This window comes from Anabrus simplex, chromosome 1 (assembly GCF_040414725.1).
Source record: "Anabrus simplex isolate iqAnaSimp1 chromosome 1, ASM4041472v1, whole genome shotgun sequence".
Classification (NCBI taxonomy): Eukaryota; Metazoa; Arthropoda; class Insecta; order Orthoptera; family Tettigoniidae; genus Anabrus; species Anabrus simplex.
Window position 1 is genome coordinate 1,174,957,894 of NC_090265.1, and position 27,474 is coordinate 1,174,985,367.

Sequence of the window (27,474 nt, forward strand, 5' to 3'; positions counted from 1 at the left end):
GGCAGGGAATTTAAAGAGTCTCTGTGGTTTTCTAAGTTTTATAATATGATTAAACCTGGAATATGAGTAGAATAATTTTCAGTCATAGTCACTGCAGAGTATCTAAGAGCTGGAAAAGAAGTGAACGTGCTAGCTCAGATATTGGCAAACCATGAGATGAAGCACATATATTAAGTATCATTTATTCTGAATCGGAAGTTAATGTCAATACAGGGCATTTTTCAATGCAAACTACTCCTTATATTTATGAAGAAGAGCCTCCGTGGCTCAGGCGGCATCTCACCGCTGGGTTCCGTAGTTCAAATCTCGGTCACTCCATGTGAGGTTTGTGCTGGAAAAAGCGGAGGCGGGACAGGTTTTTCTTTGGATACTCCAGTTTTCCCTGTCACACTTCATTCCAGCAACACTCTCCAATATCATTTCATTTCATCTGTCATTCATTAATCATTGCCCCAGAGGAGTGCGACAGGCTTCGGCACCCGGCAAAATTCGTATCCTCCCCGCTAGATGGGTGCTTCATTCATTCCATCCCTGACCCGGTCGAATGACTGAAACAGGCTGTGGATTTTTTCATTTATGAAGAATGTCGTACAACCCCGTATAAAACTTTCACGAGCAGCATTTCTCCCCCTATTTTCAAGACTGAACTAAATTTTATACATTTTATAAATTATCAAGTTGTATAATAAAACGGATCTGTAGTTTTCCTTTATTTACATTCTTTAAGCATTCGCTAAGAAAATTGTAGGATAAAATATCATGCATTGTTGCGATTTTGTGAGGTAAGATTCATGACTATTGATACTCTATCCGTAACTTGATCATTTCAGTTAGCATAACATTTTTACAAGAATGAAAATAGACATTGGAAATGTTTAATATTTTTACATAATCAATGTCCACAATTGCAGAAAGCTCATTGTACAAATATAATACCTTAGAATCATACATGATTCCGAAATGTTGATTTATCCTACGCAGGAAACCAATGAAAGCTTGTGTCCGTATTCAGATATGGTAAAAGTGATTCTGATTGTTTACGTCATAGATGACAAATCCAAATTAACGTACGATTTTACTTTGTTGATAAAAGTTTACGAAATTCTCTTGGGCGTCTATGGCTGACTTTTAATGAATTTTATCGAGTAAACACCAAATGTGTCACCAGTTATCTTTTCCATGCCAACATCGTATGACATGGAGTGTCGAATTGACTTTTTTCCACCTTAAAAATTCTGACCATATCTTCCAGGTTTGAATCCACTATCTTGTGACCCGGAGACCGACACCCAATCAATAATACCCAGAGGGTATTACCTAACAGGTATTTTGTTATGAAAGACAATTTTACGACGGAAAGACATACTGTAGCCCGAAATGTTCTAACTCAAGTGCCTAACATATTCATACCCCTGCCAGGACCAATATGCTAGGTGAGCGTTTGGATGTAAAGTGGATTTTTATTGTTATTATACTATTTATGGTTATGTAATTGTGATTATTTATTGATAAAATGACCATAACAAACCAGTTTTCAAAGGATGTGAGCTTATTCAAGTTGTTAATAATTATTAATAAAATTCGAGGGGTTAAAAGTTTGGGGTAACTTAGAATCACACGTAAGTTGAAAATGTGGGTCTTATATTTTATGCACTTAAATTGGGTACATATATGAAATATCTCTGCAAATTTGTGTAAGAATGTTAATAATAATCTACAGAATGGTGTGACACAGTTGTTTTAAATGTAAAGCTAACTGGCCAATTTAAACATTCTTAAAAGCATTGTGGACTACAGCGGTAGACTGCATCCCTATCCATGTTACAGAACACAGCGCGTCTAACGGAGGGTTAGATAAACTGTGGACAACAATCAATTTTTATGGTACAATACCACATAAAGGTTAAAATCTGGTTAAAATATAAGAATTTTACTGAAACCAGGTATAAGACAGCAAATTATTCCTTCAGATTTTCTAACCTACTGAATAAAGTAAGTTACATTAGATGAGATTAATTAAGGGCTGAAGTACAAATATGCTAATAAAGAAGAGATTATAGAGATCACTAAAGTCTGAAGCAGATAGAATGTGCAAGTAAATGAAGTGCGGGGGGCGAGACGTGAGGCAGACATAAAAAGCAAGTAAACTATATTGTGAATAGCTAAAGGCGAACTTAAAATATCTTGAAGATTGAACGGTTCTAGAAAATCCATATTTAGTAGAATCTCATCAATCCTGTCTAATCATCTTTATTTACAATTTGTTTTACGTCGCACCAACACAGATAGGTCTTATGGCGACTATGGGATAGGATAGGCCTAGGTGTGATAAGGAAGGGTCTGTGGCCTTAATTAAGGTACAATGCAGCCCCAGAATATACCTGGTTTGAAAATGGAAAACCACGGAAAATCATCTTCAAGGCTGCCGACAGTGGGGTTCGAACACTAGCTCCCGGATACAATTTCACAGATGCGAGCCCCTAACAGCATGGCCACCACGTCCGGTGCCGAACTAATTGGGGCTCTAGGCTGTCCGAATTAATTATAGCCCATATTAAACAAAATAACTTATGAAATGTGCCCAGGCACATATTTAAACACTCTGCTGTGTAAAAAAGAATGAGTGAACTTTACATTTTTAGAAATACATACGTTATTTAATGTACAAGATATTATTAGGCCCAAGAAATACAGAATAACTAGTGCAGTACAGAATTTATTAGAAGATGGCAATCAAGACACACCTCCACTGGCCCCACTTAATGCGTTTACAGGTTAGAAGAAGCTGCTGATCTTTTGTTTCCCTTTGACACTAATTTCTATAATAATTAACTCAGACAGATGCCTCAAATGTTCGTAATATGCAGATATGTTTTCATCGTTGTTACCTTCAACGTGTTTAATGACAATGTTTGCATGGTCTTTAATTTCAATAAGTTTTGGGTGATGGGTAATAATATCACCAGATCCATCCTTGTCATATTCATCCGTTTCAGAGCTTTCTGCAGCGATCACATTTTCAACGATCTCCTCTTCTGCTAATTTATAACACCGCGCTCCTAACTCAGCTTTGTGATGTAATTGCATTCACGATTTATTATTAAAGGACCGTCCAGATTAAGCGAAGTCCGGACTACTGAGGTTGGCATTAATGAGGTTCTATTGTACTATACCTAGAAAAATCTAGCTATCTTTTTCGAGAGAAAAATAATAGGTTCATGAATATTGGGAATCAGATGGGGGACTTCTAAGTAAAGACTCGGAAGAAAGGTGGTGACAGCACATTGAGCAAGTGTACAAGTGAGTATCAAGGGAAAGATGTAGATGCTAATGTACTGGAAAGGAAGAAAGGGTTATCGATGCCGATGAGATGGACGATCGAAATTTGAGGTCATAATGTGAATGAGTATCGATGAATCTGGGGATGCTTTTTTGCTTGCTATTTGCTTTACGTCGCACCGACACAAATATGTCTTATGGCGACGATGGGATAGGAGAGGCCTAGGAAGTGGAAGGAAGCGGCCGTGGCCTTAATTAAGGTACAGCCCCGGCATTTGCCTGGTGTGAAAATGGGAAACCACGGAAAACCATCTTCAGGGCTGCCGACAGTGGGGCTCGAACCCACTATCTCCCGATTACTGGATACTGACCGCACGTAAGCGACTGCAGCTATCGAGCTCGGTAATCTGGGGATGAAGGAGGAACCTGTATTTGATAAAATAAAAATTTACTGGCCACATTGGTTATCGTACTAGAATATCACGGCCTTTTCCGAATAACTTTTGTTTGAATTTTTTATTTGTGATGGATCCTTGCAGATTCGTAGCACCATCAATAGGTCTAGTTCAGTTTCAAATACACCACAGTTCTTGATCATCCCGTTGCTATCATAAAGAGGTAACTCGGTTCGGATCGGTCAAAGCTAATGATCTCTGCATTAATCACGAGTTAATTCCAGTACAAGTCATAGTTTTGGTTACATCTGCCCCATTCTAGTCGTGACTAATTGGCTGGACAGAATGTGAGATCATCTGCTAATTCATAGATTTGAAGTGACAGTTCCAAGTGATGAGATAGAATTGGCATGTACTTTCATGCAGGATATATTTGTATTCCAAATGAAGTAGGGAGTATACGGTGTTTAGGAATCAGTATTCCAGCAGGGCACATTTGTTTTGGAGATACATATCACGCTGTCATTTGAACGTAAATTACGTTGCTTAATATGTTATTGGGGTATCAGATGGGCTCATATTCAGTTTTCTACCACTCCTTTGGTGATTTGCGGTAGTTTCTCTTGTAAACTGAAAAAATAGACGACAATTTCCTCGATAAAGATCAATTCTTTCCCAAATCTTACAATTGTTGCACATACTTCCCATTGGTGAAAGTCTTTTTTTTTTTTTTTTTTTTTTTTTTTGCTAGGAGCTTTACGTCGCACCGACACAGATAGGTCTTATGGCGACGATGGGATAGGAAAGGCCTAGGAGTTGGAAGGAAGCGGCCGTGGCCTTAATTAAGGTACAGCCCCAGCATTTGCCTGGTGTGAAAATGGAAAACCACGGAAAACCATCTTCAGGGCTGCCGATAGTGGGATTCGAACCTACTATCTCCCGGATGCAAGCTCACAGCCGCGCGCCTCTACGCGCACGGCCAACTCGCCCGGTAGGTGAAAGTCTTAGCTATACGGCTAGTCAAGGCAACTTGCTTACACAATCAATATCAGGAAGGATCACGCGGGTGCGAACTGGCGAGAGGAACAGAACCTCGTGTTAGTTGGCGGTCTACAGTAGTGTTGTCACGATGATTTCTAAACAGGAACATCGGAGATAAATAAAGATTTAATGTTCATAAGTCGTACAGCACGCCAGTGTCATCAAGGTTTTCAAGAAGATTGCGGGGAATCTGTATTTCCTTACAGAACAAAGGCACGGTGGGTAAAAGCCTTCAACAACGGACACCAAAATGTGGCAGACATGCGTCGGCCAGGTCGTCCTATTGTCAGTGAAGAAGTGCATGTTCTTGCCGCGTTACTGGACACTAATCGACGCCATACGATTCGTGAGCTGGCCCAAGACACCGGATTAGCACATACGACTGTGCTTCACATTCTGAAAGAACGCCTGGGCATGAAAAAAATTGCATGGCGATGGGTTCTGCGTGATTTGACGGAAATGCAGAAATGTTTGCGATACGACGCTGCTCGTAATTTGTAGCGCTATGAGTGCGAAGGAGAGGCTTTCTTACACCGTATCATTACGCTGGATGAGATATGGGACAAATTGTTCTATCTAAAGTTCGTCAAAACCTCAGCAATATGAAAATTAAGGTTATTCCCGTGTACGGCTAGTGTTATCCTAATGCATTACGTTCCTCCACAGCAGACTGTCAATACATAGTATTACTGTCAATTTTTGGAATACAACCTGCGACCAGCTTTGAGAAATAAGCGGCGACATTTTCTGCAAAACCATCCCTAATTTTGCACGACGACGGTCGGCTGCATGAAGCGCAAGCTATAGGTGATTTGTTCGTTCGACGGGGCTGGAAATTTATCATCCATCCATACTCCTCGGATTTGAGCCCTTGTGACTCTAGCTTGTCTCCTAAGATGAAGGAACCACTTCGTGGCATTCGCTTCAGCACTGTTCCAGTGATTCGTCAGGCAGAAGACCGCTCCATTCCAACTGTCAACATAACAGGAGGTGCTAAAGGTATCCTACGACTTCCATATAGCTGGGAACGGATTGTTGGTGACTACATTGAAGAATAGTAAAACTTGGCATCATGTATCTCTTCTGTAACAGCTGAAATTAAATATATGCTAATACTTAAGTTCCAACCCTCGTATGTATATTTGGTGTCTTACCGGGTAATTCAGTTATAACCGTGATCCAGCAGTTCATCAGAAGTTATTTCAAAACAGACTCAACCTTACTCTGAGACAACCAATGCTTGACGTTTAACTTAAATTAGGATATAATAGGAGGTTAGTTTCATAGTTCCTGCATGATAAGATATTCAAGCAAATCTTTACCGTATTCGAGGACATACTACATTAGCTTCCCACCCGATAGACTGCGTTCGATTGTCGACTATGCCATGATTTTAAGACTGGTTGTAGGCAAAAGAAGCAAAGTCATCTTTGTTGAGACCACGCAGGCCCGTAGAGGACTGGAAGCTAAAGGCTTTCGCTGTCTTTAAGTTCCACACGAAGTGAGATAGAGTGGTTAGCTCTATGCCCAGCCACATTTGCCTCCAGGAATTAACCTGGTAATTAATCTTTTTGTAGGCTCAGTGAAACTCAGGGCCATGTTCCGCTCCAGAAGTGGGAATCAACCCCACGTCCTTTCGGGTGAACCGAGCACATATTTACCGCTTAAGCTAGAGGGCTCGAGAATAATTAACATGAGGAAGTAGGGAAAATCCCATGACGACAGTCCTAAAAGTTTTCTTACGTGGTTTTTTACTTCAGCTCGATGAAAATGTCTAATTTAGAGGTTTTTACAGTCACTGACAATCTAATTACAAATCACACAGATAAACTGTCCATCCCATTATTTGAATGTACGCTTTTTTTACTCAGCAAAGAGTGAATTTGAAATCTCGTCATGAAGCCAAGAAATTCAGAAACAAGGCGAGATTTTGACAGTTGAGTGACATAATCAATACTTCGTCCTCAAGGTGACTGTGGTACGAAAAATGGTGAACGCATGCCACTGTGTTTCGGACTCCAGGTAAGAGTAAAGTCCCCTGGTCATGAACACGACATCATAGATCACATAAAACTACAAGATTATTCGAGAGGCATCTCAGTCTGGGACTAACTCAGACTACATTAGGTTTCCTTTAATTCTCGAACTGTCTTATTCTCCACGTGTCACTTTCATTGATAGGGCCAGACGTGTTCCTTAGAACTTCGTTTTCAGAACTCTGAAGCCTTGTTTCACATTTCTTGTCCATGTTTCGGCACTGTAAGACAACACGATTGGAATGATAGTTTTGGAGCTTTAGTACCACGTCATTGCATAGAATTGAAGAGGGAGATGACAGAGCTAAGTACCATACCCCAGTTAGTACAGTACTTACAGATAGTGCAAGCTTCGAAGAAATCTATGGCCTGAATGAATTTGGTTTAGCCGATTTACACACTCTGTACACTCTCCTGTATTTCTTAACACACAGAGTTGTTGACCAAGAAATTCCGAACCTCTTCAATAACGCAGTGATAACGACAGTCAAATGCTGGACGATCAACCCCTCAGTGATGCCAATCCTGTCTGGTTATCTCTTTCCGGTATCAGTTCAGAAAATAGCTTATTGTGGCAGAATTCTGATCATGTAGGGTTTTAAAGCTGCCAGTACTTAATTTTGGTCTCAAGGAATACAGTATCAATGTATACCAGTAAAAGGAAGACTATGCTCTCAGATTTATGAATGCCGTAAATCCTTCCCTTCAGAGATTCGATTTAGTGCGCGGAGAAGAAAGAAACGTTAAAGGTTAAAGTGATAACGCCACTCAACTCAGCAAACACGGTAATACGGTACCACATCACACAAAGCAGTATTGTGGTTAAGAAAGAAACGAAATAAACAGCTAAATATCTAACACCATGAAGAACCAAGAAAAATTACAAATGAGTTTAAATTGCCTTATTGAAGAAATTATTACTGTAGCATGATTATCTGCTAGGTCCAGGTATGTAATAGGTTCAGATACATCTGTCGGCGCAACCTCACTTTATATAATAATTTCGTATGGCTACTTCTAGCCGAGTGCAGCCCTTGTAAGGCAGACCCTCCGATGAGGGTGGGCGGCATCTGCCATGTGTAGGTGTGTTATTGTGGTAGAGGATAGTGTTATGTGTGGTGTGTGAGTTGCAGGGATGTTGGGGACAGCACAAACACCCAGACCCCGAGCCACTGAATTAATCAATGAAGGTTAAAATCCCCGACCCGGCCGGGAATCGAACCCGGGACCCTCTGAACCGAAGGCCAGTACGCTGACCATTCAGCCAACCTCACTTTATGAAGGATGGTATTTATTGGTTAACCAGGTTTCATAAAGGTATCTGTATTTGTTTGTGTACTCAATTCGTAAATTATACCATTGTTGATATTATATTTTGTTCCACGCGAGTAACGTCCATTTACAAGGTATATACAATTTTTTAATTATTGTTAGTAGATACTCTCTGGTTTTACAGATATACAACTCTCTGCTAGTCTCCGTCACGGAATTGTACACCGATAGAGGGCGTCTTAATCCGTAACATCCTCCCCACCTTGGTCTATCTCCAGCGGAATGAACAACTGAACTGGGCGAGTTATCACAGTCCCCTTTGAGTCCTTAAAAATTACGGTTCTGATCGCTCCGTCTCTTCAAGCTCGGATCTCCGCTATGTGGGCCTTCTTCCACATCTGTCGGGGTTGGTTGACTTCTTGAAGGAGTGCTACGTCTCCAACTCTCAGCTGTGGTCTGTTACCTCGAAGACGTCGAACTTCGAGAAAGCTCATCAGCTCCAGAAGTCGGGAATCGAACCCGGGACCCTCTGAACCGAAGGCCAGTACGCTGACCATTCAGCCAACCTCACTTTATGAAGGATGGTATTTATTGGTTAACCACGTTTCATAAAGGTATCTGTATTTGTTTGTGTACTCAATACTCAGAAGTCGTCTGAGATCTTTCGTCGTACTCTAACTCCTTTGTCAGTTTCGTCATTAATGCTGGTTCTGGTCCAGTTCTTATGGCGGTTAATCTTTGTCCGGTCAAGAAATTGGCGGAGTTAGAGCTTCTGCTACGTCTTCATTCTGAGAGTTGGGTCGTGAGTTGACGGCGGCTTCAATATTTACTAGGATGGTATTAAGCCTTTTCTCGGTTATCAACGCCTTGCCTAACACCTTCCTCAGGGATCGTTTTGTAGTGCCAAACTTCCTCTCCCATCATCCTCCCCAACAAGCCGCCCGTGGAGGAATGAACCACCATTTGATAGAACGATGTGCTAGGTACTGGTGGACGGAAGATGTGGCGAGGTATTGCCAAGGTGAAGACAATTCTGTGTTTGTATCGTGGAAGGTCTTAAGATTACAAGCGGCAACACTTGTCTTCCTGAAAATCTTTGCAATGTGAGGATAAATGTTTAAGTGGTCATGTCTGAACATAATTACAGGTGTAAGGCCCTCGTTGATGTTCACGTGAAGAGAGCAATAGAGTATTTCTTCGACTCATCCCCCCACCTTGATATATAAGGGGCCTGCAAAGTCAATGCCAGTCACTTCGAATGGTTGTAAGGGCTTTACACGGTCAGAGGTGGCAAGGATGCTTCAGTAGCTCAGCCAAATTTGTTGTGCCCCAGTTTACAGCGCAGAAAAGTGTACAGAACTTTCTTTATGATTTGCCCGACTCGAAGAATCCAATTTTCTGATAAAAGCTATGACATCACTATCCGTACACCTAAGTGGTGAAGCCTGATTGGTATCTGCCTTATCAGAATTCTGGTGAAAGTGTGTGATCCATCCAAAAGTATTGGAATCCTTTCTGTACGCGTCAGGTCTGCATACTGAAGTAGACCAACAAGTCGAATGATGTAGTCTTGGATGTATGGATTGAATCTTGCAATCTTGGACTTACTCGGAAGCGGAATGCTTCACTTCACGGCTCTGAATTCCATACCGAATCATTCTTCTCGAGTCTGACGTATCCAGTAAAGCCGAGCATTATTTATTTCTATTTCTGTTAGATACTTGGGGTATCGTACTCCTTCCGTCATCACTCTGATAAAACGTACAACCCAACAAGTAACATGTATCCTTTTCCAGTATGAACTGAATTGTGATTTGTCTGGCAGTGATTCATGCGAAGTGATTAGTAGAATTTCATTAGTTGGTTTCTTCGCGTCTGGTAGAGATGTTACATCTGACGGGTTTTCCAATGGCCATGATGCTGAGATCGGTATCCGTACAGAAGCAGTAGAGGAGAAGTGTACCAATTAGAGCAGCAAGCAATTCTAATCTGGGAATAGTTACTTTCCTCAAAGGAGCTACTTGTGCCTTGCTGCAAACAAGGCATACGAAACATATCAGACCCTGACCTCAAATACAGTGCAGCACCATATGCCTTCTTACTTGCGTCACAAAATACATGTATTTCAGTGTTCGTTTTAGTTTTGGAAATGCCAATCCATCGGGAAACGTATATTGGTGATAAGTGAAGTTCTGGGAACCAGCGTTGCCATCTTTGCACCAGATCTGATGGGAGAATTTCTTCCCATGCGAGTCCCCGAAGCCAAGTGTCTTGAAAGATGATCTTCGCCGTGATGAGTACCGGTGCAAGTAGACCTAAGGGATCATAGAATTTTGCTGTTCCCTTTAAAACGCTACGTTTGGTCCCAGGCTCTTCTGCAAGATGTTCTAGGACGTGCTTGAAATCGAATGTCAGGGAATCTATATCTGTATCCCAACCAACTCCAAGTACAGTAGTTTTGTTTTTTGTTTCCTTGCCCTCTGCTTTCCATATCTACTTAAGTGGTATTGAGTTCGTAGCCCATTTTGAGAGGGGGAGTTTTATCAGTTTCAGAAGGCTATTCAACTCGTAGTAGGTTGTTATCACTTCGTTGTTATCTTCTAGGCTGATTGTGATATCATCCATGAAGGTTGATTTGTGAGTAAGAGCTGTCGCTAATGGATACGTTTCCTTATGAAGTGAAGCTGCTGTAGTTCCCTTAAAGTGGCAGGTCATAGGAATGGGCTGATTGCGAGGCCGAAGGGAAGGCGTGGAAAGCGGTATGCAATGGTCTCTCCCGTCACCTGTTAGTCCCCAAGGCCATGTGAATGTATGCGTTACTACAGAAATCTAGTTAAGTTGCGGTATTTACTGTTTAGATAAACTTGGAGAAATGCTTGGCTTCCGTCTGAAACGATTGCATTAGGATACTACCGAAAACGTAATAGGGTAGCAAGAATTTCAGGCAGTAAGTTTGTTCCAGTTTCTAGGACATCATTTAAGGATAGTGACCCCTTTTCATGCGATTACGCATCAAACAATCCTGAACTTAGTAACATCACCAGTTTTCTTCTTCACGGCATGATGTGGCAAATAGAACACATTTTCAGATGAATCGTTTGCAGGCACGCTCTCTATATGGTCTTTAGCAAAGTAGTCCAGCATATGCTTGTGATACATTTCGTGAAAATCTCCATCTCCCTTTAGTCTCATCGATAGAGCTTGAAACCGTTTTATTGCTGTGGGGAGATTGAAAACTGAACGTCCTTCTCCCTGGGAAGTGACGATACTCTCTTTCCATCTTTAATACAGTAACTGTCATGAAACTCCTGAAGGACACGCTTATCTTTCGTCAGGGGTGCTCTGGTGGCCTTTCCTTGTATCCCGATAGAATCTAGCTCCCAGAACTGTCTAACGGCGTTGTCCATACCGCGTCTTCCTGCACTGAAATGTGATGTACTGTGGTTTGTTTGACTGCAGTACTTGATCTGTTCCCACTAAGTATGTGTCCGAAAATTGTGGAAAGCAGGACTAGTGAAAGTGACACTCTAGTTGGCTGTTTTAAAGTCACGATCTTCCAATAGTAATCCGCACCTATAAGAACTTCTGTAGGTATATCTTAGTTAGATTCGTCTTGTGGATCAGCTACTTTTACCTTCCTGACTGAAGCCAGAATTCCTATATCTTGCGGCTGAGCTGAATATGTATTATTACTTTCGAAAGCTGTGACGGTGATCAAAGCCTTTGTTGAGTATCAAAGCGGATTTATCTTCTTTCTTCTGCAGTGCTAGAGAGCGCTTCAAAACCAGTGACTTCTAGGTTCGTTTTACCGGTGACATTAAGTTCCAGCGAATGTATTAGAAAACTGTGAATGCAGCTCGACTGGCTTTCCCAATCCAATATACAGCGCGTTAGTGTGTTTCTCCCTGTTGGACCTTTGATCCATATGCGGGCTGTTTGTAAGTACGTGAACTATGGAGTCGTAACTGAAGTTTTGCCAACTTGAATCTGCAAGCTGTCGTTTCTATTGAAGATAGAGACATGGTGTTGCTCTTTACGTTTAGTGGAAAATGCCTTCCCTCGTTTGAAACATTGACCTTTGTTGTGGCCTCGCCTTAAGCATAGAAAACAACGATTCATAGCTCTCAGTTTTTCGGTTCCTGACTGGTTATCTTGACCCCAATTTCCGGAATTCTTCTCACAATACACGCAGAATGGCTGTAGTGTTGAAATGACTCCTTTCTTGCTCTTCTTGGTCTTCGTATTCACTTGAAGATCGGCTGCCGTTGGCATGTAGTTCAGTGGTTGAGTATCATCACTACGTACATTTTGAGCGGGTAGAGTTTCTTGTATTTCTTCGTTTGGAAATTCCATTAAACGGGGAAGGTTGCCTTCCTGTAAAGCCATTTCTTTTTGCATGAATTATCCAGTGGCTGCAAAGGCGTTCTGGGAATGCTCTCAGCAGTTTAGGTGCTAATATCTGTCCCCTAGTGTCCTTAGTGCTTCTAATCGTCAACGACACTCAATGTATGTTGTGTTTAACATCGCTGGACTATCCGAGGTGGCGGGTTCTAAATTTTCCAAGAAATTTACTGTAGTTGGCTTTGTATCAATCGGTCCGTGTCGCCGTATCTTGAATGAAGGATCCGCTACGTTCGGTCGTAGTTATCTGCTGTGACCGCTATTCCTTCAACCAGGAGTTTAGGTTCACCCTCTAGGTAACCTCGGAGAAACACGTGTTTATTTATGGTTGAAAGACATGCATTGTTATCCACAGAAGACTGGAATTGTTCCCAGAACCTCGGCCATGTCTCGATATCGCCTGTGAAAGGTTCAAGTCTGATAGTAGGTAGTTTAACGTCTTGAGTGATTGAAGGTTGTGTAATTGAATCAACGGTGGCTTGAGTGCTGTCCTCATGCTTCGCTTTAATGAGATTAGTGGCCTTCCGTATTGCACGCTTCGAACGGTCAATATATTGCTCATAATCCTGTGCGTCCGTCTCGTACTCACCATAATTCAACAAATCGTGTACTTGTTCGTCTAGGAGTAATACAATAGTTTTTGCACAGTGTCTTGTAAGCGGTCAAGGGCATGAGCTATTTCATCCTGTGCCCTCGAGTCATTAACTTCATTCAGTTACGTGTAGAAACGTGTAACATTCGACCGGTGGGTCTTCCGTGTCATTTTAAGTTTTTTAAGAACCTGTTCATTTTCGGTCATCGTGAAACTCAGGGTAAAGTTGACCTGGGGTGGGCTAGTATGGTAGTAATGGAGAAGTTTGTGAGTGTGCACTGACAGATGTTTATGCAACTTATGTAATTGTTTTGTTTGCCGACAGATGGCAGCACTTTTACCTTACTGATTTGTGGATGACCTTTGTATACCACCAGATTATGTTTGTAAAAATATACAAGAAAGCTGCTCTCGGATTCTAAGATATGCACTTATAACCTCCTATTTGCGATGGCGTAAGCTTGACTATATCATAGTAAGCATGCTTCCATTTACCACAGCCCTCTTCATTCAACATTCTTTTGCAACAACTTTCCTAATTAACTATTTCAGAATAAATATAATATGATCTACTCATCTGCCGTTTGTCGTGATGTGGATACTCGCGGCGTGAAGAAAGAAAAGAAGAAAATATATCTTGGAGTTATCCGTTCAGTAGAGTCTTCTTTAATGGTAGTGTTGATGGTTCTTCGTTCCCGGAGTTTTCGGCACTAGTATTATATTTTGTTCCACGCGAGTAACGACAGTTTACAAGCTATAAACAAATAAAAAGTCCTTTCATTATTGTTACTACATAATCTCTGGTTTTACAGATAGAAAACTCCCTGCTTGTCTCCATCACAGAATGGTGCACCGATAGAGGGCATGAGGGCGTCTTAATCCCTAACAGTTTACGTAAGAGAGTGCAATGTGAAAATTCATCCGACGGTTTTTGAAGTGGGCTCTAAATAATTTTATGGGGAAGAACTTGAAGCACGGGTAAAATATTTTGGACGTCCAGCCTTGAAAAAACAAAACAGTAGAATAGTCAACTTGTAATAATATCAGTGAATAAATTCTCCTTCACATACTGCGTTAGTGCTGCATCAGCGAACAGTAACCTAATATCGAGCGTCTTCTGGAACAACTTGTCATCGCAATTATAATACATCTTCAATTTCCCCGAACACTACTACTGGTGACTGGCATCGTCAGACCACATACGCACAATTAGTATAACAAGTAAACTATTGACCTGGGCTCGTCGACACATTACCTTAAAAATTCACCGCTGGTGAGGTAAACGTATTCGAAGGCCACACATTAAATACGCACTGCAATGGGTTTCAAAGATACAGGAAAAATGTACTAGGACCTATAAAGGGCACTCAATGAGTGAATAGTTGCGTAGTCGTACTGGCTTGACGAGTTTGCAGTCGACAATGTAACCAGCACCATCAGTTTACAACGGAAGGCCGTCGTCAAGTAGCATAGAACAGTGTGATACGTATAATGTTAGAGAGAAGACGCTCTGTGCCATTATTCAGTGCACATGTAACACAAATGACTATATTGGTTTAAATGAAGAAAGGGATTGTAATTTCAGAATACTGTCCTTGTGAGGCACTTTAAAATTCACGTGGTTACAGGACGTCAATATGTTCACCAGACAGCGGAATATTGCTTTCCATTGACGAGAAAATAATCTATCAAAAAGTTGAATCATGTTGGGATAAATTTTGAAAGTTTTGTGCTCGTTTCCTTAGGATCACATGTCAAATGTGCTGTCCAAGAATCCAAAATCAGGGCACATTGATTTTCAGCAAATGGTCAGTATTCTTCCTCACACTAGCGTTGGTTACCGAGTGTATTATTCGAAGCAGTGTATCGATTGATTCAATTGTCCGAGTGAATCAAGTTGCAGGAACGGCGAGCTCACGGCACACAATTCAGGAGACTCGCAGCAGACAGTTCTGGGGGGCGCAGTCAGGGATCAGTGAGACACAGCACACACACAGTTCAAATCGGCACACCGGACATTGGCGGGGAGCCGAACTTCCGCTGCAACGAGACATACATAGCCATGGCACACTGAAAGAATCGTGCGCTATAACAGACTCCCGCTCTCAGCCCATTTGAAAATAATACCCACTTGCATTACTGTCCTCTTCTTACAGGGGGTTTAAATAATAGTTTATAGAGCTCGATAGCTGCAGTCGCTTAAGTTCGGCCAGTATCCAGTATTCGGGAGATAGTAGGTTCGAACCCCACTGTCAGCAGCCCTGAAGATGGTCTTCCATGGTTTCCCATTTTCACACCAGGCAAATGCTGGGGCTGTACCTTAATTAAGGCCACGGCCGCTTCCTTCCCACTCCTAGCCCCTTCCGGTCCCATCGTCGCCATAAGACCTATCTGTGTCGGAGCGACGTAAAGCAAGTTACAAAAAATAAAATAAAAAAAATAGTTGGCTTTATTTGCAGTGTTAAAAAGGTAGTCATAACATAATTTCAAAGTAGCTAGTAAGTAGGTACGCTATTAGGTTATTCTATTTATTACTTTAAAGAATATTAGTGTTATAACTTAGTTGACATTCGTCAATTAATTCAACCCAGCCCTCTAGCCTATCCTATGACTACGAGTAATGCTCATGACCATTGACAAGTATATGTTTTGTTCTGTATTGGGAAGAAATGCTTAATATTCTCTCAGTTCGTATATCGCATCATTGCACAATATTTCAATCATTGAATCATCGAGACAACTGGTATACGTGGACAGCAAATAAGCGAGCCGTCTGGCACAATAACTTGGCTAAAAAGACGTTGAATCAGAAAACCATGAACGCAGTGAAATTTCCAAATTCTCCTTGAAGTAATTTAAGAAAAGACTAAGCAAACAAATGATACAGAATTTGCTACCTGGGCGACAGCACGAAATGCAGATCATTGTGTGAACAGATATGTTTCATCTAATTCTACATACTTACTTCATGGAGTAGTCACTGGGGAAGAAGGCGTTGTAACATCAAAACCTGATGCGAAGAGGTGGCTGCAGGAGAAATCTGTATCTGAAAGCTGGATGATTCATAGGAAAGCAGTTCATAGAATGAACACCAGATGGGAGCAGCGAGCATTGAAATGCTGTTGCTGCTATCCTATCAGTTCACACTACACAGATGTAATAGGAACGGTGACTAATGTGTCTCGAATCGGATCATTGTATTGATTCAGTAACGTGAACGGAATCAAATGAATCGATTTAGTAAAGTGAATCGATTATCCCATCGATACCTAACACCACGATTTTAATTCTTGTTTGCCCAGCTTCCAAGATTTCCCCGTTTTGGAAATGATATTCTCTGCTTTAAACATGTTCCTAAAAATGTTTGGGCTAATGTCCTGATTGATTTTTTAAGCACAAGTAACAATTCAGGAAACAACAGTCTGCCCAGGGATATTGTCGGAATTATAGTGTTCCTGTGAGTGAGCGGATTGATCAATTGGGTCACCGTTCTCGTGTACATTTCCCCTACAAATGATAATGCCAATTTACTTTCGGAAACCCCTGTGGTAGGTATTATAAATTTTATATTGTGAATAATCAGCTAGTCACGTTTTGGTTGTTTCGAGAAATACGTACGAACGGAAGATCAATTTGGTAATTTTTATGCATATAATATGATATAATTTCTTGTAATGAGATGTACTGGACTTCGACATTTTGAAATTACACTATAGTAACCATTTTGAAACATTCAGGATTCGCTTTCGTAAATCATGTGTCACAACTTGTCTTCGAAAAACGCGCAAATAATTTATGATACATCTCCTTAAATGCGAATTAATTTGGTTTTATGTTTTCCGTAATAAAAGGGCTGTCACTTGGACGTAACTTACTGAAAACATCTACGGAGTGTGGATGACGAACATCACTTCATGTCTCCCTTGTTTAGTCAAACTATTACATCCCTTATTTAGATTTCATTGCATTTCGCTTCCTTTCGTTTATTGGTTGGACATCTTGTTGTCTGTTCATAGCTCAATATTGATGACTTACCCAGTGATGCACCTAACTGGCTGTCGCTGGAGGTAGGCCCTGTTACGTTAGTGTGAGTATGTGGCGTATTTTTAGCACTGTGTTGGTCATCTGAATGCTTGACTTCTTCTTCTTGAACATCTAGGGCGGTTACTTCGATCGGATGACGTTATCGGCAGCAAACCCGCCGCACCAGAACGGCCATGCAAATATTCACTCATATTGTACGCATTACAGGCCCTATTCCGACGTTTTCGGGTATGTTCTAAGACCCTATCAGTTTGTATGAGCAACTAATATTTTATATTGGCTCTCGAATATGTCTACCTCACCATGGGAAAAACTTCAGGTGATGTTTCGTCATGCTCAGGTTAATAGTTCCCTTGTAAGTTAACTCGCATAGCAGAGCGCTAACTTCCTGATTCCAAGGCTGTTCGATCGCACCTCAGTCCACTGGTATTCCAAGGTGCTGAAATATGCCAGCCTACTTACAACAGATTTATTTTCAGGTAAAATAACACCTGCGGAACAAAATTTACGGCACCTTGGTCTTTCTAAAACTGTAAAAATTGTTAGTAGGAGTCAGGTCGTTATTATTATTATTATTATTATTATTATTATTATTATTATTATTATTGTTATTATTATTATTATTATTACATAAATTTAGGAAGCTTGGTTTATGCCGGTAACATAATGGGCTGACTCGGCCTAAGCAAGGAGTCACCCTGTTGATTATGAAACAAATAGGTACATATATCTAAAAATATTTACAACAGAAATAAGGGAGTAACAGACGTATTGACATGATAGCCTTTCAGCCAGATAGCAAGCAAGGACTTATCTTAGATCCCACAATACGCTTCGAGTCGCACGTTGGTCAGGCCGAAGAGGAGGACGCCGAAAAGAAGTCAATTTACCAGCCAACTGTAAATTACTGTAAAGATAAGTATCACCTAGACAATATTTCCGTCCATGGACTCATGATCGGAGCTCGAGGCACAATCCCTAAATTTCTTGTACAGCTATGGGATTCTCTCGGTCTCAGCCGGACACGACTTCACGACATCGCTATCGCCGCAATACGAGGTTCAGTGACCATACTCCGCAATCATCTATATAACATCTGAAGAACCGTATTGCAAATCTATTCCTGAGCCTTTTGGTGAACCTTCTACCTGGCACACTAGCAAAGTCAACAGTAACTTAGAAGACAAAATACTGTGTAGTCGACATACTTTGTCCTTGTGGCAGCCTCCGCATGGGGGAAGTTGTAATAATAATAAATAATAATTACAACATATACATGTATACAGTAAACATGCACAGATGATGTCGCTAAACAACTTCTTATCTCCCCATTTTGGGAATCTGTTCTTCAGTATTACTGGAACTGCGACCTAGAACTTCATGCTGTTTGGCGTAAGTCGGAGGAAAAGTCGTTCCTAGAAACTTTCTCACAATGTGGCAGGTGCTCCAGAGGCTGGCTTTCTGTAGTTCAACGTAGGTGTGATGATGCAGGTGTAATGCGGCCAGAGAGCTGTGCAACCTTTTTGGAATTACACCGGTACATGATGTTACTGTTGGAACTGTGGTGACTGATTCTAGTTTTCACAGGCGCTGTATTTCTATTGCCAGTTCTGTGTGTTTTGATATCTTTGTGGCTATTGTTGTTTGCAGATTGGAGGTGTTTGGACAAGCAATTTCTATAAGGGATGTGGATATTATTATTATTATTATTATTATTATTATTATTATTATTATTATTATTATTATTATTATTATTATTATTATTATTATTATTATTATTAAGTATTCGCACAAGGCTATTATCTATTATACCTTTCCAGTTGACGACATTATGGTGTAGATTATACTTTGTATGATACCAAATCACACCTATTGCATGTCCATAAACGTCACCATGGTGTCTACGATGTATCGAGACCAATAGCCTTTCCGCTATACCACTACTCTTTATCGTTTTCTTCTTCCTGGCCTTATTCCAATTACGTGACGTTGACATATTGTATGGATTAAGCCCAGTTGTACGGCCTTTCCTGACACCAGCCTTGTACGGAGTGATTTATGCACTACTGCGTATTTCTGTAGTGGTTTGTAGTGTGATGTGTCCTATGTAAATGAAGATTTGCATTACGACGAACATGAAACATCCATCCCCCAGCTAGAGGAATTAACCAGACAGACAAAGTTAAAATCTCCGACCCGGTCGAGAACCGATCCCGGAGCCTTATCTACCGAAGGCAATACGCTAACCATTTTGGTAAGAAGGCGGAATAACATGCATTTAATGTCCGTTCTAATAGCTAATGAACTTGGCAGACCTCGATGGTTTAGGCCCTTAAAGCTTCCTATGTACTGGAAGCCAATGGTACATACATTGTTGTCTCATTTCAGCACCTGCAGTGAGTTGTACATCCTAAAGACCAAAGCCTCGAATCCCAGTGATTTTCGGATGGCATTTGAAACTTAATGTCCTAGTACTTTCAAAGAAGCAGTCGCCTCTGAACCCCATGTAAAAATCTCGCCCTCAGTAACGTTATTTTCTCTTTCCTAGACAGTGGGTTCGATCTCGGTTGAGGTTGGTGACATTTAAGGTTGTTTACATTGACTTCCGAAACGTTAAAGGTAAGGGACAAATTTTCTACACCATGGAACTTCCAGAGAGTATTAGCAGTTAGAACGGTTCATATAATAATAATAATAATAATAATAATAATAATAATAATAATAATAATAATAATAATAATAATACAAATTAGAAATATCTAGGAATGACTAGAATAAATTTAAGATTCTTTCGTAGGATTTCTGTATAAGAAATCAAAAGAAACGCTTTGAAGAAAATACCTATATTACTCAAATAGTGGGAATCACTGGTCTCTAAAGAAATATGCGGCCCTGAGAGGCAACGTCGTCTGTGTTAAGAGCTGCGTTCCTTTGGAAATCAATCCTAATGAGGCGATACTTTTCTCATTTTACGACAGGAGGCCTTCAGCACTGGCTTATGGTTACGCTCGCTGTCCGAATGTGCAAACCTCTACCACCTTGCACCTTTTACAGGAAGGGATAGAACATTCTTATGTCCTGCCACTTGCCAAACGTGTAGTTATACAAAATTTCTATAACCGAATGAAGGAAGCACGAAGGTGATCAATCATCTTTCCACCCTCCGCTTCTCCCAGCGTCAATCACTCAACGGTGTCTTATGACGGACCGATACATTATTCATGGTGGGACACTGATGCTTAAAAAAGGAGTTGCCAACTTAACGAAGTTTGAAAACAGCTGTGCATTAATTCAAGTCATCACCGGAGCTTTGCGTTACATCAGATGGCTGCTGAGATTCATAAAGCACAGTCTAGAGCACTTCTAGATTGGAAGCCACGTCTCTTTACCACTTAAAACAACATATGGCCGCTAGTACAGATCATTCTAGCGTTTATCCAGTGGTTATTGCTTCTAGAGGGAGTTCAATTAGGAAACCTATTTACAATTTTAGTTCAAATGAAGAGGAAGAACGAAGGTATCGGAAGAAGGAGATAGACTCATGAGCAATGTTAAAATGAAAACTATGGCTCAGACAGTAGAGTTCTTAATTTCTGAGTCTATTCCAGACCATTCTGGTTGTAGATTCGTGTCTATAGATTTACTGACACAATAAGGAACTACTTCGCCAAAATTACGGTACCGGGACGTCCATAACAATCTAGGTAGCGGAATAAAAATCCAACAAACTACTACTAAGGTAAGGTAAGGGTGTAGGCTATTGTGCCCGGAGGCAGGTCCGAACCTCCGCAGAGATGTGCCTGAGCCGGACTTTACGTACTGCAGGGTGGCCAGTTCCTTTCCGCTCCTACATTCCCTTGCCCCCCACCAACAGCGCGTGGCAACCCATCCAAATTTTGATCATGCCCTATGTTGTTTAACTTTTGAGATCTTACGGGATCCGGTGTATCAACACGGCTACGGCCGTTACTACTACTACTACTACTACTTTTTTGCTAGTGGCTTTACGTCGCACCGACACAGATAGGTCTTATGGCGACGATGGGATAGGTAAGGCCTAGGAGTTGGAAGGAAGCGGCCGTGGCCTTAATTAAGGTACAGCCCCAGCATTTGCCTGATGTGAAAATGGGAAACCACGGAAAACCATTTTCAAGGCTGCCGACAGTGGGATTCGAACCTACTATCTCCCGGATGGAAGCTCACAGCCGCGCGCCTCTAAGCGCACGGCCAACTCGCCCGGTACTACCACTACTAAAACAAAGCAAAGTCACCTCCGTACAGGCCATGAAGGCCCTTGGAGGAGTGGAAGGCAAGGGCTTCCACCATTGTTAACCCCGGCACGTGATGGGGCAGAGTGGTTAGCTCTACGCCCGGCCGCCTTTCCCCCAGGAATTAACCTGGTACTCATTTTTGGTGTAGGCTGAGTGAACCTCAGGGCCATATGCACCTCCGGAAGTGGAAATCTCATTTCTTAAATTTTACGACTTCCTGACAGGGACCCGAACCCACGTCCTTCCGGACAAACCGAGCACGCCTTTACCGCCTCGGCCAGGCAACAACAACAACTACTACTACTACTACTACTACTACTACATTATGGGGATGAAGGAGAAAGAAGAGAAAGGAAGAACTTAATAACATACATCACTCCATTCTGATGTCATGCCGACAAGCAGTTCCAGAATGGTCTGAGTGAAGAAGGCAGGGATTTTTAGTTGGTGGAAAACCAACTCCCACACAGAGTGGTGTCTTTAAAAGATTTTCCCCTGCCATAACAAAAAACTACTACTACTACTACTACTACCACCACTACTACTACTACTACTACCACTTTTGAGATCTTACGGGATCCGGTGTTTCAACACCGGTAAGTCCGGTAAGCACAAGATACGACTGATGACTTGCACATACTCAAAATGTTAAGGACAGCAATTAGAAAAGCAGATTTACTGATAATGTGCTGTTTGAGTCAGTAGGTTATAGAACAATTTAAGACAAACCGGCATCCAAGAACAAACATAGTTTAAGCGTCTTCGGAACGGCCTTCATCATACGAGGAGTCTTGATGGACTCCATCATCAGGTCCACACCTCGTGGCGAAAGTCTCTCAGTGCTACTGTTCAGATGCGGAAGGAAAGGATAACCCCTCGTAAGCGAGCATGCGCCTATCACTGATAACAATAAGAAGAACCATGAGTAAGCACAATTCTTCTGGCAGATTCACGACGATGAGATCGGTAAGATCTCGGTCACCACGTCAAGATACTTGTCGATGACTTTATGGTCCAACTGAGCAAATAAAAATAAACCGGACCTACCGGAGCATAATAGAATCTTAAAAAAGAGCACCACAACTAACCATAAACGTCTAATAGAAATGAGTAAGTTGCACCAGATGCGTACAATTGTCATTAGTCTTTCTTACAAAGCCGAAATACTAGACCACCTGGTAGTCACTGAACCTCGTTGTTGGTTCATTGAAAATAGACAATTTTGAAAGCAGTATGAAACACGAAGGAGATGAATCCCGCGTCCTCTAAAGTAGCCCCACCGACAAATGATCCGCAGTTCCTTGGTGAAAATAAAGAACACTTTACGTCTGACATCATGAAAAGAGAAACATTGAAGTACACTATATCGAAATCATGATTAAACTCGGACAAACTCGAAGAAAGCGATGTACTTGAATGTGACCGTGTGGTTGACGAGCATGCCACATCTTCGACGAAACGGAACTCGACAAAGCGATAGGAAGACTGTTAAGATTTCATATCAATGCGAAGTTAGTCAAGCAAGACCATCAACCGTGTGAAGAGTCCTTACGATCGATCAAGACTACAGAAATTGGACGAGTAATTCAGATTTTACTGCACCGGAACTTCTACTGGGTCTTTAAGCAGTAAAACTCCGAGTAAAATCCATTATGCCTTCATCTCAAGAACAAGAGAAGTTAGTCACCTGCAATCGTGGGAACGTGGAACTTCTGACGAACTACTTCGAACATTTTCTCAATTAAGAAGAGCCTGAGAGAAAGTTGCATGTAGAAAGATCCACCCACCATCTAAACCATTGATTCTGTAGCAAGCCACCTGCAATCGTGGGAACGCTGAACTTCTGGCGAACTACTTCGAACATTTTCTCAATTAAGAAGAGCCTGAGAGGAGGTTACAGGTAGAAAGATTCACCCACCATCTAAACGATTGATTTTGTAGCAAGCCACTGCCGCCAGCAAACGCCTTAAGAACCACAAGTTGCTCTGAGAATATAGTATCATTGTAGAAGGTCAAAAAAGCAGGTGTAAGTGCAACATCATTACGATCGACTGATGGGAGACCGGCAGGGTACCTGATGTCTGAGAAACAGCTCTAATACACTTATTACACATGAAATGCGACTGAAATAGTAGTGAATACATCCCTCCATATAAGTATGGTGTCCGGAAAGGAATACGGTTGTTAAACTGCATGTTAGTAAATTATATTTTAAATATTTTTTCAGTTGAAGTACCATCAGCATTTTGTAATACGAATAGCCTACTGGCATATTTTTCAAATAATCAATGGCTGTATCAGAGATGGATCCATAATAGACTATGTCATAACCAACTTTGAATTCAGGAAATCTGTCAGGAATATGTGGGTATTTCGGGGAATTTTCGATGATACAGACGGCTATCTGATTTGTAGTGAACTATCTCTAGGCCTAGAATAAAAAATCCCATGGCGCAACAGCCATGAAGGGCCTTGGCCTACCAAGCGACCATTGTTAAGCACAACGGCCTGCAGATTACGAAGTGTAGTGTGGTCAGGACAACGAATCCTTTTGGCCGTTATTCTTGGCTTTCTAGAACGGAGCTGCTGTCTCTCCGTCAGATAGCTCTTCAATTGTAATCACGTAGGCTAAGTAGACTTCGAACCAGCCCACATAACCGGGTAAAAATCTCTGACCCGGCCGGGAATCGATCCCGGGGTTCTGTGGATCTCTGTAGACGAATGAGTAGAAAATCTTTAGGACGAGTAAATTAGACAGACGTACATGGATATGTTGCCATTGATGTTTCATGGCCCGTACTTATCGACATGCCGTGCCAAGAAAATAAGGTGAAATTCTTTACGTTTCGCAGAGAACTTTGTTCCACTTCTATTGGGTAACTTCTAAATTCAAAGCTCAGTGTTTTACAAGCCTTTCTCGAGGACAGTCGAGATTTTCTTCTGATGACGCAGAGCATAGTTCTCTACGAAACGGAAAGAACTTCACCTTATTTTCTTGACGCGGCATAAGTCCAAAATATCATGTTTATATGGATATGATTAGTGAAAAGTTTCCAGCCACCTGGCTCAATTTCTCCGTATGTATGGAAGAGATACGGTAATCCAAAAATATAGACTCTCCTTTCTTTGAGTGATGCTATGAACTTTGTTATTTCTCTCTTGCAATTTTTTTCTTTGCAATCTAAACTGGAGGACAAAAATGTATATCAATATAATTTAAGAGCAAAATTTGTATTTATTCATTTTAAGCCTTGCTTTTTCTGTATTCCTGCAACATATTATTATAAAATTAAGTTAACCAGTGCTCTGCATAGTTCAAACTGATTACCAAAGTTCTTTTTATTAAATTTGTCTAAAAAGTTCTTAGATGCTGTAATTTATGAAAATGGCATTACGTTAAATTAACATTGCATTACACTGAGTAAACATATGAACGTACCACTAAAGGTTTCTTGATGAAACTGTACGCGTATCTTGACTTAGTATCGTGCGTTACCACCCCTGCCGATAATTATGGCCTCCTACCTTCGCGACATGCTCGTTCTAAGGTCCTGGATCGTTTCCTGAGGAATGAGCGTCCACTCCTCCAGTAGTGTTGCCCTCATTTCGTTGAGGATGTCAAAGTTACGACACCGAAAATTTCGGCCAAGCATATCCCACAGGTGTTCTATGAGAATGAGATCTGAACTGCGAGCTGTCCCGTCGAGGGTTCGTATCCGGACGTCGCGTAGGTATTCCATCAGGCAGCAAGCGACATGAGGGCGTGCATTTTCACTCATCAGGTTGGAATTTTTACCAACTACATTATCATAGGGGATGACATGCTCTGCTACCACCTCTACAGTGTAACGGTATGCACTCAGACCACCTCCATCGGTAAAAAGAATTTCCGTTGGAGCCTCAAAGCTGAAATCGACCCATACCATGCTGGAGCTACCCCGAGATGGTGACCTCTCGGGGATGTTGCAAGATGAATATCATTCCCCTCACCTTTTTCACACTCTCTCTCTCTACTATCAGTTGATCGGAGGAAAAATCGTGACTCATCTGTGAACAGTACCATTAAGTACTGCTCCACAGTCCAATCCTGATATTGACGCGCAAACTGTATTCGAGTGACTCCGTGCTGGGAGGCGGGGGTGGGTGGTGGGGGGTAAGCTGTGGACGAGTTGCAGGTCTTCCTGAAGTCATATTGGCTTCTCGGAGTCTTCGTGTGACACTCCTCGCAGTCAGAGTGACATTTCTTATTACTTCGAGTCGATTTCTTGCTTGGACAGCGGTAGTTTGGCGTTTTCTCAAGACTTGGATGACCAGAAACCTATCATGTAAATCTCCGATGGCCTGGTCCAGATCGTCCGTGGTAGGTACCTATGCCATCAGCCGAATGACGAGTGCTGCGTCCAACATCTACCAACACCACTGCTCTTGCAACATCTTCTGGGGTAGGAGGCATGTTACCTGTAAAATGTGAAAGAGAAACGGAATGAAACGGAAGGTAGTTAGTGAGTCGATTCTCCGTGTCATTATTTAGTGTCATGGAAAACCGAAGGATTGTACCTTCAGTACGAGCAAACTGCTAATGTGCCAATATTCAATTCTGATTTGGCCGACATTGTGATCATAGCAAACCAGGAACAACATTAAATTATATTAATGAAATCCTTGACTGACCCCAACAAAATAACACAAATATCAAGAATGCATTCTTCATCGATGGTCCCGTGTGTACTGGAAAAACAAATACAATACACCGATGCTTAATACAAAAGTACTTCAGTTTAGAGCTTCGTGCAATATTAGTAGCGTGAACAGGAATAGCCAACATTTTGCTTCCCAACAATCGATCACTGCACTGTAAATTCAAAATAGGCAGAGAGCTATAATCCCTTGAGATTATTTAACTCCGTCAGATAAAACACTTCTATTTTCTTTTATTACGGGATGAGTTGACCGTGTGGGTTCGAACCCATCTCTCAGCAACACTGAAAATGGTTTTCCCTGTTTTCCAATTTTCACACCAGGCAGTGTGGGGCTGTGCCTTAATTACGGCCACGGCTGCACCCTTCCCACTCGTGGCCCTCTTCTATGCGACATTAAGCAACTTAAAACAACATTTAAGTGGCACCAATTTCCAATTCGCTTGACATTTTGTATTACGATCAATGAAGTTCAACGGGAAACACCAGAACGTGAAGCTTTCAATTTACCTGAGCCAGATCTTAAAACTTGCAATATTGCCAAAAAGTAATTGTACAATCAATGTTTTTATATGGAAATCCTTCACTAAAATATTTACCCCATTGATCGTCACGTTTTGACGGGTTTCGGCTAGTTTTGTTGAAATTGGAACTGGCGTGTTTACAACTGTTTTACTCGAGAATCCACATTTTTGGGACTAAATTTATTAGGAAAAGCTGCTAATCAGAGATAATCTGGTGTTGCTAAAATAGTCGCGAGAGATTTAGGGCAGCTTCAACACCAGACACGTTATTCATTTCATCACCTAAACCTCAAGTAGAACATCTACGTTGAAATGATGAAGGTAGTGGTTTTGGAAACTTGCAGTATTGTGAGAAAAGTGCTGAATAGTGTTTTAAGGATCCTTAACGGGAGAAAATCAGAAGATGCATAACCATTTTGTTTGGGTATTAATCACCCTTAATGTAAATGAGCACCAAAGAAACATGACAAAACTCGATTATATTGTCAATAATAATAATAATAATAATAATAATAATAATAATAATAATAATAATAATAATAATAATAATAATAATAATAATAATATTCTACGCACATAAAATCGTAAGGTTCGCGTGTCTGTACATTCATAATATGAGCAAGATGTCCTTATAGTTATTTGTTTCATAGGTAACACTGATCATCTGAAGGATGATCCCTGTGGTGTCTGTCTGCCTATCTGTTTGTGGGTTTGTTTTCCGAAAAAAAAATGGAAAACTTTTGGACATATTTCAATCGAACTCCGTATTTGGAATTCATCCATTCAGGATTGTGTTATCAGGCGCATGACTTCTAGGTCATAACATGGAGTTCGGGTTGATAGGAAGATTATTAAATATCTTCCTTAACAATAGGCCTATCAACAATTGTATATTAACGGACATAAGAATATGTCATTTCGT